At 43.0% G+C, this 12,015-nt stretch overlaps 2 long non-coding RNA genes across 5 annotated transcripts; one reads left to right on the forward strand and one right to left on the reverse strand.

The window, feature by feature from the left end:
• Nucleotides 1-77: 77 nt before the first annotated feature.
• Nucleotides 78-11,372, forward strand: LOC113844460 (uncharacterized). 4 transcript variants are annotated; one of them, XR_011811270.1, is made up of 3 exons: nt 78-337; nt 7,283-7,408; nt 8,316-11,372. It is a non-coding gene; the product is annotated as an uncharacterized lncRNA (long non-coding RNA). The 4 variants fall into 4 exon arrangements; XR_003499099.3 differs by lacking the exon at nt 78-337 and adding an exon at nt 6,139-6,709; XR_005268081.2 differs by lacking the exon at nt 78-337 and adding an exon at nt 6,724-6,880.
• On the reverse strand, nt 1,895-4,889 carry LOC110353231 (uncharacterized). Its single transcript, XR_002403483.4, has 2 exons — nt 4,744-4,889; nt 1,895-2,503 (listed from the first exon to the last, which is right to left on the reverse strand). It is a non-coding gene; the product is annotated as an uncharacterized lncRNA (long non-coding RNA).
• Nucleotides 11,373-12,015: the final 643 nt, after the last annotated feature.

A 12,015-nucleotide genomic window follows, 5' to 3' on the forward strand; every position in this document is an offset into this window, starting at 1 on the left:
TGCTTTTTTTTCCCCAGTTTGAGTTCAATCCAGTTCACAGTCATGATTTACAAAGGAATAGCAAGGGATGATTTTATGATTCTGTAGTCGTTCTGGGAGCACAGAGCCAGTACACAACTAGCCAGCTGCAAAAGCTTGTTCAGGGCAACAAACACTAGCCAGGATTTGAAGTACAGATTCATTCAGGAGTGCCAGTACCCGAAAACATCATTCATGCTCTTCACTGCATGCTAAACAATGTTCCTACACGACTGTGGACTAATTACAAGACAGCATGCCAGGATTCAATTGTTTTCCATACCCACCAGTGGAAGAAGATGAGTGAACTTTCTAAGAGGTAAGGTTCATGTAACTCAGGTACCGGTGTAATTATAAACAAACTGTCAATTTTTAATCTTTGTTTTATCCTTTCAATAGGGATTAATAGGGATCAATAGCCTTAACTTTCTGATCCCATCTATTAACCCACTTCCACTGCCCAGCAGTGGTATAACAGAGCTCAAATTTAACTGGACGGTATTAATGTTGTTTAATTGTTAGGGCTGCTGCGTTTGCCCAGAGAAGGGAGATGTGGGTAGCTGTTTTTCAAAAAGGACAACCACAACCTGAGCAGGAGTTTGTGTTACATAGCACCGATCATTTTGAATGTGAGCAGTGGCTAAAACTGACAACTGCATCACTCTTTGTCTCTGAGGGGTCTCTGCAATGCATTATTTTCTTGGTGTGGATCAAGGACTGCCTAAGCAGAATCTGGACAGTGCTGAAGTGATGCCTGCAGACTTGCAGTCAAGCCTAGGAATGGATGAAGAGCAAAACACTCACCACTCAAAACAGGTTGTGTGTAGGTTTCAGATGGTGACACAGCCCTCTCCCAGAGGACTTACACAACTTGTACATTATCTGCTAGCTAGTTTGAAATATATAAAAATGATCAAAAGATGCCATGTAAATAAGGTGTGTTATACACTGAGCAATGCTGTGTCTGTAGTTTACTCCTGCAAAAACTGATGTTGCTACCAGAATCCATGAAATAAACGTGGATTTAGGGGAGCCTTCTGAGCCTTAGAGGGAATGAAAACAGAGTGTCTGTGACTCAGCCAAAGCCAGTGAATAAAGCAGTATTTTGACCCTCAGGGAAACAATTAAGTCAATTCGAAAACCTTTAGTTTATTGTTGCAAACATGGGCAGACTAAAGGAGAGATTTCCAGGTTCACACAAAGTTACAGAGGTAATGTGATATGGTATTTAGTGGTACTGAACTTCCAAAGAAATCTGTATGTATTAAGAGATACCAGCCTAAATCACACCAGCCTACCTACTTTTTTTTTTTTTTTTTTTTTTCTCTTATGTTCAATGGTAACCAATACAGTCACTTGTGTATTTCAGTTGAAGACTCACTCTTTCTCAGCCCATTATCCCTTAAGTCTTACTGCTCTCCAATGTGACCTCACAAACAAGAAATTCCAAGTAAAAAATTCTCTCCAGAGCCAGGCAAAAGCAGACGGATGACTTAAAGTTGTCAAGGACTGACCTGGGTCCTCACATTGCTAGAGGAAGGGAGAGCAACTTGCAATTGCCATTCGAAAATGCATGTGTTTTGTCTTCAAGGACAAAATCCAGCATCTCGAGTAAGAATTAATCAGATGTGTTACACAGGCAGTATTTTCTCAGGCCAGGTTTGGGGGTTGCCACATTAAATATAAGCACCGTGAGATGCCAGTAGGCCAAGCCTGGGGATCCATGAGGCTGTACTAAATTACAAGGAGTTGTCAGGGGTTTTATCATCAAGTTCCAGGAAGACTTGAGAAGATGATTCAGTTCCTGTACTGTTCAGTGTGAACAGACGAGTGTTTGTGAACCTGGGAACAACCTGTACTGTCATATACAGCACTCAGAATTCCTGCAGAGGTTTGTTGTGTGTAATCTCTTCTGATATGCTGCTGTGTAGCAGAGCATGCAGAGTCAATCACTTTACTATACAAGATATAAGAATAAGAAAGTAAGCTTTCTTGACAATAGTGACTGCAATAATATGGCAAGATTATAAAGAAGGGGATTAAAGGACACAATTTCTTCTCTGCTTTATTAAGCTTCAATTCTACTTCTTCATGATTAGTGTCTTGGGCAGGACATGGTATTACAGAGGATTACCTATCTTCTTACCATCAGTACTACCACTTCTATTGTACACCTTCACTGGATTTGGGTTGCTTTTTTTCTGTTATTAACCTCAGAAGAGACATTGGTACAACCTTGCATAGAATAACCTGAAAAATACTGATTACTCAGTCTTCTTGCTGGGCTCACAGCAGTTATTTCTCTATGAGTACCATGTAGTGAACAGGATTCAGAAGAACAGTGAATGATGTTTTTAATTTGGATAACATCTCCCAGCCCCCTGTAAGTATCTTTGGTTGTACGTAGTTGTTTCCAGGAGAATCAGTTAAAAAACTGCTTGAAGATCGTGTCCTGCAGATGGAGAAAGGCTGAAATAGAGGAGTCCTGCAAGAAGAAGAAAAATAAAAACATGAACACCACAAGCGGAATACGATCAATACAAAGCAATTAAACTATGCAAAGAAACCAGGTATGAGCCACAGCACAGAACATGGAAAGCAAAAAAGGCTGCAAGCCAGCTACAGCAGCAACCAGATCCCAGCTGACAGTATGACACCGTGGTGAAAGTACCCAGAGAGCCTGTCAGATGACAAGAAACTATTTCTCAAGATTTTGAAGATTTTGCCTTCTCTGACTACTATTTTACATGAGACTCAAAGTGTTTTCTTCTTTTCTTTCTTTTTTTTTTTTTTTTTTTCAGGTTAGATCTTTCAGATGTTTCCTATCAGTGCTCTAACCATATGTTTTAGATACTCCTACTTAGAGTCCTAAAACTGAACCACCCTCGCAGTATCAAAATACATCTCTTGGTATAATTAAATAGCAGATCTTGCTGCCAAAATTTGTCTTGAATATTTTAATATGTTGAGAGAACTATTAGGAATTTAAGTAGAAAGAATAAAGGCAAATCTGCTCTGTTTCCTACTGATCCGTAATGTTTTGCCCTGGCTCCCAAACCATCTCCCAGATCTTCACAATAAGGTATTTGCTTGCCAAGAGATTTCACACTTTGCACATTCTTTGGTAAAGCTGGAAATCAAGACCTACGGAGAGACTAAGTAAGCAGGAGAAACACAGGGTTTTACTGACTTGTACCTGACTTAGACACACTGAATGTGGTGCATGGATGCTGCACACGGGAGGACACTGGTGGAGGAGTGGGACTCTACAAACTTGTTCTAAAATTTTCATTGAAATTAGGAAATCCCACGGAGAGTTCTGAATGCGTCAGATCTCTGAAAGAAACATCTGCCATTGAAAAAACTTCCAACAATGATCTCAACAATGATCTTTTGCTATCATTCAAAGCACTTCTTAAATCAAGACAGGGGACTTTGTTCAAACATGAAGAAACAGAGACTTGAGATCTTTTACTCTTTCTTACTGCTCTTCACAGTTGTTTGGTTTGGGAAATCACAGATTCTGCAAAGTGTGGTTTGCTGAAGTCATCTGGAGTTATGTTAATGGCCGCATGTGCTGGAAGGTCTGCTGTGCTCTAATCTCACCCCTCTCCTGCCTGAAGATTAAAGGCAATCCCAGCTCCGTGATTTGATGAAGACAACCTGCTCTGGGTTCTCCGCAACCTCTTTTTGCTGGGAACAGAAACTACAGCGAGCACTTTGCACTGGGCACTGCTCCGTGTTTAGACTTAGCCAAGACAAGAGGGGAGACTAATGAAGTCCCACGTAAAACCATTTGGACTGTGCTTCCCCAAAGAACACACGGAGGTCAGCGCAAAGATATCATTAGGATGGAAGTGCAAAGGTAAAAACTTGTGAGACTGCATCCAAATGGCATTTCACGCTCTTGGTGAGCTGACAAACACATCTTTGATTTATTAAGAATCACAGATACAGCCAGGCCCATTAGCTTCACCTTGCTGCCTTGGCATGAGTATTCACTCTTTTTTTTTCCATTCCCTGAGAGTCAAAATGAAAGCAAAGAGCATGTAACAAGCATGTCAGACACAGCAGAGAGCACAACGTCCCCGTAACAGTGCTGCTGAGCACAGCCAGCTGCCCTGGCCTCTCCTAGGGTGGTCCTGAAGAGACAACAGTGCTGCCAGATAGGCATTTAATAAGAGAGGCAAAACTCCCATCCTTAACATCTGGCAGCAACATGGGATCAAAACTATTTTTCCTGTAAAGACCACCACTGTGTTCTCCCAGTGCAGCTTCTTCTGTCTCCTTGAGCAGTAGAAGACATCTTGAAAGTCCCATGTTAGTTAAAAATGGCAGAAATTTAATGTTTCTAAAATCCACCAAGGTCATTTCATCAGCAATCAGTCTCACTATGTTAACTATTTTCAATTCTAAATTCTTTTTATATATTTTAATTTATAATTATACTGACTAGAATAAGTCAATTTGGTCTGTGAAAGCTTGTGCTATTTTCTCACTCATTTGACACCTGTATTGATGTATCCTGAGTTTTACAGTATGAATTAGCAAAAAATTTGCATTCATATACCAGCTGGCAATAAAAAAAATAAAAAAAATCTCACTTCATTCAGAAACAGTCACAGGTAAAGTGACATTAATGCTGTTTCTGACAGCTGTCTCCAGCTCATTTTCTGGTGAGAAGTGGTCTGTTTTATTGAATATGATTGAAGAAAGATGCATCACCTGTACAAGAAGAGTGATTTTTCCATTCTGTGGCTAGGATGCACCATGTGGGGAGCAGTATAGGGAGGGCCCCCAGGAGGAATCTTCTTGTTGATCATAAGGAGGTGTTACTTGTCAGTGGTTAAATAGAGTAGGTAAGTGGGAGCAAGGCTTTATAACAAGCTATCTCCACTAATTAGCTGGGTTACCAATTATTTGAGCTTTGCCAGGCATGTTGAAAACAAGGAGAAAATAATAATGATAGTACTTAGAATGGGGTAAGACTATAAGGGAAGTCATTTTCCTTCCCCTCTAATTGCTGTGAAGATCTACAGAGGGGAATTCAAATTCATAGAATCATAGAATCATAGAATATCCTGAGTTGGAAGGGACCCTTAAGGATCATCAAGTCCAACTCTTGACACCGCACAGGTCTACCCAAGTTCAGACCATGTGACTAAGTGCACAGTCCAATCTCTTCTTAAATTCAGTCAGGCTCGGTGCAGTGACCACTTCCCTGGGGAGCCTGTTCCAGTGTGCAACTACTCTCTCTGTGAAGAACCCCTTCCTGATGTCCAGCCTAAACTTCCCCTGCCTCAGCTTAACTCCATTCCCGCGGGTCCTGCCGCTGGTGTTAATGGAGAAAAGGTCTCCTGCCTCTCGACACCCCCTTACGAGGAAGTTGTAGACTGCGATGAGGTCTCCCCTCAGCCTCCTCTTCTCCAGGCTGAACAGGCCCAGTGCCCTCAGCCGTTCCTCATACGTCTTCCCCTCCAGGCCTTTCACCATCTTCGTAGCCCTCCTCTGGACACTCTCCAACAGTTTCATGTCCTTTTTATACTGTGGTGCCCAGAACTGCACACAGTACTCGAGGTGAGGCCGCACCAGCGCAGAGTAGAGCGGGACAATCACCTCCCTTGACCTACTAGCGATGCCGTGCTTGATGCACCCCAGGACACGGTTGGCCCTCCTGGCTGCCAGGGCACACTGCCGGCTCATATTCAACTTGTTGTCTACCACGACCCCCAGATCCCTCTCTTCTAGGCTGCTCTCCAGCGTCTCATCGCCCAGTCTGTACGTGCAGCCAGGGTTTCCCCGTCCCAGGTGCAGGACCCGGCACTTGCTCTTATTGAACTTCATGCGGTTGGCGATCGCCCAGCTCTCCAACCTATCCAGATCCCTCTGCAAGGCCTTTCCACCCTCATTCGAGTCCACAACTCCTCCAAGTTTGGTGTCATCAGCAAACTTGCTCAAAATGCCTTCTATTCCTACATCCAGATCGTTTATAAAAATATTGAAAAGTACCGGCCCTAAAATGGAGCCTTGAGGGACCCCACTAGTGACCGCCCGCCAGCCTGACGCAGCCCCATTCACCATAACCCTTTGGGCCCTGCCCGTTAGCCAATTTAGCAAATTGCTGATGCTGAAGACAGACAAAAGACAGACAAAACTGAACCTCTCAGGGAAGGGTTTGACTGGGGGAGGAAAACAGTGCTGGCAATTGCTAGGCTCTTTTGCATGGTTTCTTGAAGTGTTATACAGTGATTCATGGTTTTTCACAATGTTTATGAAGAAGGACACATTTTTTAGATTTGTTTTCAGCCTTCCATAAATTCCTCCCATTATTATGTCTCCCCATTACTGGGCCATCCATACGTTCACTGCCTATGAAATCTTATTAGGTGATTAGTTGAGAATGTTTTAGTGCATTAGAAAAAAAACAATCACCAGAGAGCTTAATATAATTTGTGTAAAGGGTAGTTCTCTGTCTCCTGTCACTGGAGTGGTTAACTGGGAATGTATTTGGGACAGCAACAGCCCTACGAGTTCATGCAGGAGGGACTGTGAGGCAGAAGGAATTCAGACGAAGATTCGTGCTGCAGCTAAAACCACCAGTCAGAGTCTGCCAAAAGGGGTGGTCCTGTCCCCTTTGTCCTTGGCCATGTTCTTGCTGCTTCTGCTGCATCAGTGAGACAGCAGCCAGGAGGTGAGTGTGTTCAGACTGCTGAGCTAGCAGGAAACTAGTACTGCACCTAAAAATGAAAGGTTTTCCATGAGATCAGCCAAATTACTCACTTTATGGCTCTGTGGTCACTAGATGCAGCCTTGGTGAAAGGGAAACGTGGGACTATTCGTTTTCAAGGCATCTTGCTTCTAGGTAGGTTACAGACAGGTTATAACATGAAACTACATGAAGCAGCTTGCCCAGAATTATGCAGGAGATCTGCAGCACAGCAGGGAACTGAACCAGGTCTCTGAAGTCTAAGCTCATGTCCAGACCAGGCTACTAGTCCTGTCCTTGCCGTGACAGCTGAAAAGTGGCTCACCTCGGTTCACCTCTTCCATTTTTTCAGTCTGTTTGTGGTTCAAGGGACACGCTCTGCTGCAGCCCAGGTACATTTGGGACTAGGCATGGTGAATCTGCCTGTGCTGTCAAATAGGGCTGATGCCTGTAGGGGAGTGGACGTGGGGACAGAGGGCTCTGGCACTAGCTGGGTGAGGAGGAAGATGAGAGCAATGTTGAATTTTTGTGGGTGTTCTTGTCTTTCTTTTTGTCCAGATTTCTCTGATGTTCCTGAACAACCAGAGGGCCCGAAGGAAGCTGCCTCCAGGACCAACACCTCTCCCCTTCATTGGCAATCTGTGAACGCTGAGCTTCCAAACTCACCATGAAACACTCTTGAAGGTACTGATTTTTTTAATTTTTTTTTTTTTAATTTTTATTATTTTTTAAATATAGTTTTGTGAATAGTTCAGGTGCAGACTTCTAATGTATCCTTGGCTAGAAGGTAAAAGCATCTTTCTGCTCCTTCCCAGATTCAATCTTACCTCTGAGCTTTCTAAGTGGAGCTACAAGCCATGCATCTCCCTGTGGGAATTTAGAGGGGATTAGCAATAAATGGAAAGGGACTGCAGCAACAGTTGCAAATGCTGAAAAACACTGAACAGTCACGCCGTCAAAAATAGCACCTGGGGAGGACTGTTATTTTAGTACAAGCTATGGGGTGGGAGGAAAGGAAACATGAAGAATAAGCAAAACTTACTAAAACAAGGCAGCAAAGCTTATTTGCTTGGCAACTGAATCCTGTAGCCCTTATTTTGGTAATGTTGCTATTGGCTGGTTATTTCTTGGCACAGCGAGTCCCTGGAAGACTTCCTTAGAGGCCTGGCCTGCCCATCGCAGGAGCAGCAAAGTGGGAGAGGCTGCAGCATGCTGGAGTCGTTCCTGACCCAGGCCAGCTCTTGCTGTTGGGGGTGGAAATGAATTAATCTTCCTTTTTGGGGAAAAGACAAAGAAAAGCTTTATTACCTGTGATTTTAAGATTTTGAAGATCAGGCTGACAATAGTTTTTCTCGCACAGAATTCAGCTTGTTTTGGAAGGGCGTTGTGAGTGTCAGTTGTTATCAGAGCTGATGGGCACTGCAACACAACCAAGCGGGTAGATTAGAATCTCAGTATGTTTGAGTTTGACTGTGTAAGTAAGCAGCTGGACAGAACTGCAAGTAGGTTACATTCTGTGTACTATTTGATATGGCAGTATATCAACACATTGTTTTCTGGCCTTCTTTTTTTACTTCCTTTTCTTGGACAGTGCACAGACTTGGAAGGAATACATTAGTAATGTTACCTTAATGTGGCCTACACACTGCAGCTGCCAAACGAGACCCACAGAACTCTTTCCTTTCTCCATGTGCTGCTGGAGGAAAAACCAGGAAGGATTCATGCTCAGGATTCATGCCATGTCTCCATCCCTGGCTCTCCTCTCTGCAGCAGCCTTGGAACAAGGAGAATCATTAAATCTGGGAGCTGTGCAAGATGATGCATCATTGAGGCTCCCTGCTTTCCTGTGTGCACAAAAAAACCCACAGATTCTGCAGTTCCTTTGGGTACTAGATGGAATCCAATTCAGGAATTCAAGCACTTGTTTTTTTCTTTCCTCTCCACCTTACTTGAGCTATTAATTAAAAGACTGGACTTCCCACTGCTGTGAAAACCATTCTGCAAATTACTCTCCCCTGCAGAAAACAGCCTTTGCTCACAACAAGTGGCAGCAGCTAGGCACCTCATTATATTTGCATGTGTTTTCACTATGGTCAGCATATTTCAGAATCCCTTTTCAACATCTTTGTTTCCCACAAAGGAGGAGGCCTGCACCCACCTCCAGAGAGATGTAGTCCTGCCTACAGATGTTCCTGAGCAACATATTTGAGATCAGCAACACACCATTACCAGTGGATTCCTAAGGGCACTTTGCAGAAGCCAGGACACGTGGAAACTGTGTAGTAAAACTCGTAACAGCTTTATGAATAGCCTGTCTTCACCAGTTCCCTGGCCCCCCAAGGGCAGAGATATGCTTTTTCATCTTTCATCTGTCCATCATATGAAGTGCTACAAGTGTTCATAAAAAAAGGTCACACTTTTATATATATGGTTACATATGTGTGCATGTATATGTAGTTACATATGGCTTGGTATTGCATATACATGTACATGTAAAATGAAAATCATGTGCAGGCATGATCTTTATTCATCACCCTACTCCATACTTCAAAATCCTTGAAACAGATGTTCAGAACTCCTTACCTCCCATCCCATACAGTAGCAAGCTCTAGCTGATGTTGTTGTTATTTGAACTCCTAATGCTTTGAGCGAGACACCACCACCTCTTCCCTCCCTCTGTGCAATTAAGTCTTTCTCAACTACCCAAGGTTGAAGAGTTCAAAACTGGTCTCTGATTTATGGGTGCCAGAGCCTTGATGTGAGGAACTAGTGAGACCCCAAGCTCCAGCAGCCACCGGTAGGATCGGATGGCTGGCCACTCGTGGTTCGCAGGCCACCCACGATTCCCAACACATCTCAAATGAGATGCCCCGCATCAGTGGCAGTGTTTGAAAAGTTTGGCTCAATTGCTTCCCTGTGTGAGACCTGACAAGCACACTGCTCAGTGCAACGGTGAGCAAACATTACCATCTAATGGCTGCTGGTGTTAATTACAACTATAATTTCTGTTTTAACAATGAAGGCTGTTCCTTGTCTAAGCACTGGTACTCTGAAAACACTGTATGACTGGAAAACAAATGACCATGGAAAGGTAGTAAAAGCAATGTTTATGATTTTGCTGTATCCATCAATCGTCTCTGGTGGGGCAATGTAAATGGAAAAAAAATCCCATTGAACTGTTTCTGGGTAACGTGACACAGTTGCTTTGTTGGCTATATAAACTGCAGATACATGAAAAATAACAGTCATAAATAGTAATGTATGTATTAATAATAGTGAAAGCCCTCTAGCATTTTAACAGTGAAACACGATCCCAAACTCTTTTATTTCCTTAGAGCAGGATGAAGTGGCTCCTGTCCCTTTCTCATGCAATGGCAAGGACCGCAAAACAGCCCTACATAATAGAAATGGTCTTTGAGCTCTGGTCTAAGAGTACCACTACGATGCAGAAGGCAGACACAGCCTCTCTGTAAATGTCTTATATCTTTATGTCATTGTGTGTTTTGTTGTCCTAGGGGGCTGGGCTCTACAGAAACGTATACACACCATGGCTAGGATTAAACTGTATTAAATGGATTCAAATCGGTGAAGAATGCCTTGACTGGGCATGTACTTGTTTTAGGGATGTCACAGGAGGTCCCTGTGGGACTTTCTGTTGTGTATACTGAAATATTTTTAGCAGATCGAGCTGTTCAGAGAACAGAGTTTGGTACAATGCCTGCATCTACTTTTAATGCCTCTTTCCAAGATGAGTTGCTCTTGGCAGCAAGGGGAATTCTGTAGAACCACTGCTCCATGTCCTTCTCAAACACTGGGCCCCAAATATACGCTCAATACACAAAATTAATGAGTTTCCCATTCATGTACTAGCCTAGCCTGCACGATTCTTAGTTTCTGAGCATGATACCAAGGTATCTCAAGAAGTCTTTACAGTAAAAGGTATAATAAAGAAATCTGCAATGATCATCCAGAAAAAACAGGACAAGCTAACATAGTCATGGCTTTGAGAACTACAGCCAAGCGTTGACCTAAGGTGTAGGAGGAAACAGGTCATTTTGGGCAAGGCTTCACTTACAAAACATAAGAAAAACTGTATTCAAGGGTGTTTAAATGCCACAATTCTGAAGGTTAGTAGGGGAGAGCAGTCAGTCTGAAATGTAACAGTATACTAATGGTCATCCTTCACACATCTTGCCTCCAAAACAAACTTTAAAGAAATTAAGTGGTCATTTATTTCCTATACTCAGTGCAACAATAAACCTGGATCATAGCCAGGGTTAGACATGGTTCAGCTGTGCACACTCAGGCTTTAAATGTCGTACAAAGCCAAGATGTCATGGTGTTCCTTGTACTTGTGTTTCCACGTGCAGCTCTAAGAAACTTTGCCATCACTGCTGAAGCACTTAAACCCTGTGTTAATCAGTCCAGTGGAGGCACTAACACACTTGCAGGATCTAAAAACACTTATTAAGGACGAGATCAGGAACCACCAGAAGAGCTGGGTGCCTGGAGAGCCACGAGACCTCACTGATGCATACTTAGCTCAGAAAATTAAGGGTAATAAGTATTTGTCCCCTGTACAGCTGCAACATATTTTAAATGCCTGTAGCTCAGATATTTCCAGCTGCCCTCCTACCTCCTCCTCCTTTTTTTTTTTTTTTTTTTTTTTTTCTGAGAGGCTGTTGACCTATTTATTTCTTTTAATTCAACCTCAAAAGCGAAATACTTTGTCTAAGTACTTGAGGACGTTCCTTGGCAATCACCACAGAGGCAGTAATGTTGTTCCACCCTAGACTGAAACAAGCCTTATTGTACACTGTCTTCCTCAGTCAGTAAGATTATTTTTTAATAGAGCTACAAGGCTGCTGTCTTATCAACTTAGTATGGATTTTGTGATGCAAAAAGCCCTTTTGCTGGAAATTTGCTATGCTATTAAGAGACTCTTAAATCCCATCATCCATTTTACATCTACAGGCAAAGGATGACCCACGCTCTGTATTCGGAGATCACCATGACACAGGTGATCACGGATCTCTTTCGGGAGGCTCAGACATCACCACTGATACTTTATGGTGGCCTCTCCTCTGCGTAATGGTGTACCTGAAGTACAAGGTGAGAAATGATGGGTTGTTAGGCATTGGAACGGGCTGCCCAGGGAAGTGCTGGAGTCACCATCCCTGGAGGTCTTTAAAAGATGTTTAGATGTAGAGCTTAGGGATATGGTTTAGTGGAGGACTGTTAGTGTTAGGTCAGGGGTTGGACTCGATGATCTTGAGGTCTCTTCCCACCTA

Source organism: Anas platyrhynchos, chromosome 9 (assembly GCF_047663525.1).
Source record: "Anas platyrhynchos isolate ZD024472 breed Pekin duck chromosome 9, IASCAAS_PekinDuck_T2T, whole genome shotgun sequence".
NCBI lineage: Eukaryota > Metazoa > Chordata > Aves > Anseriformes > Anatidae > Anas > Anas platyrhynchos.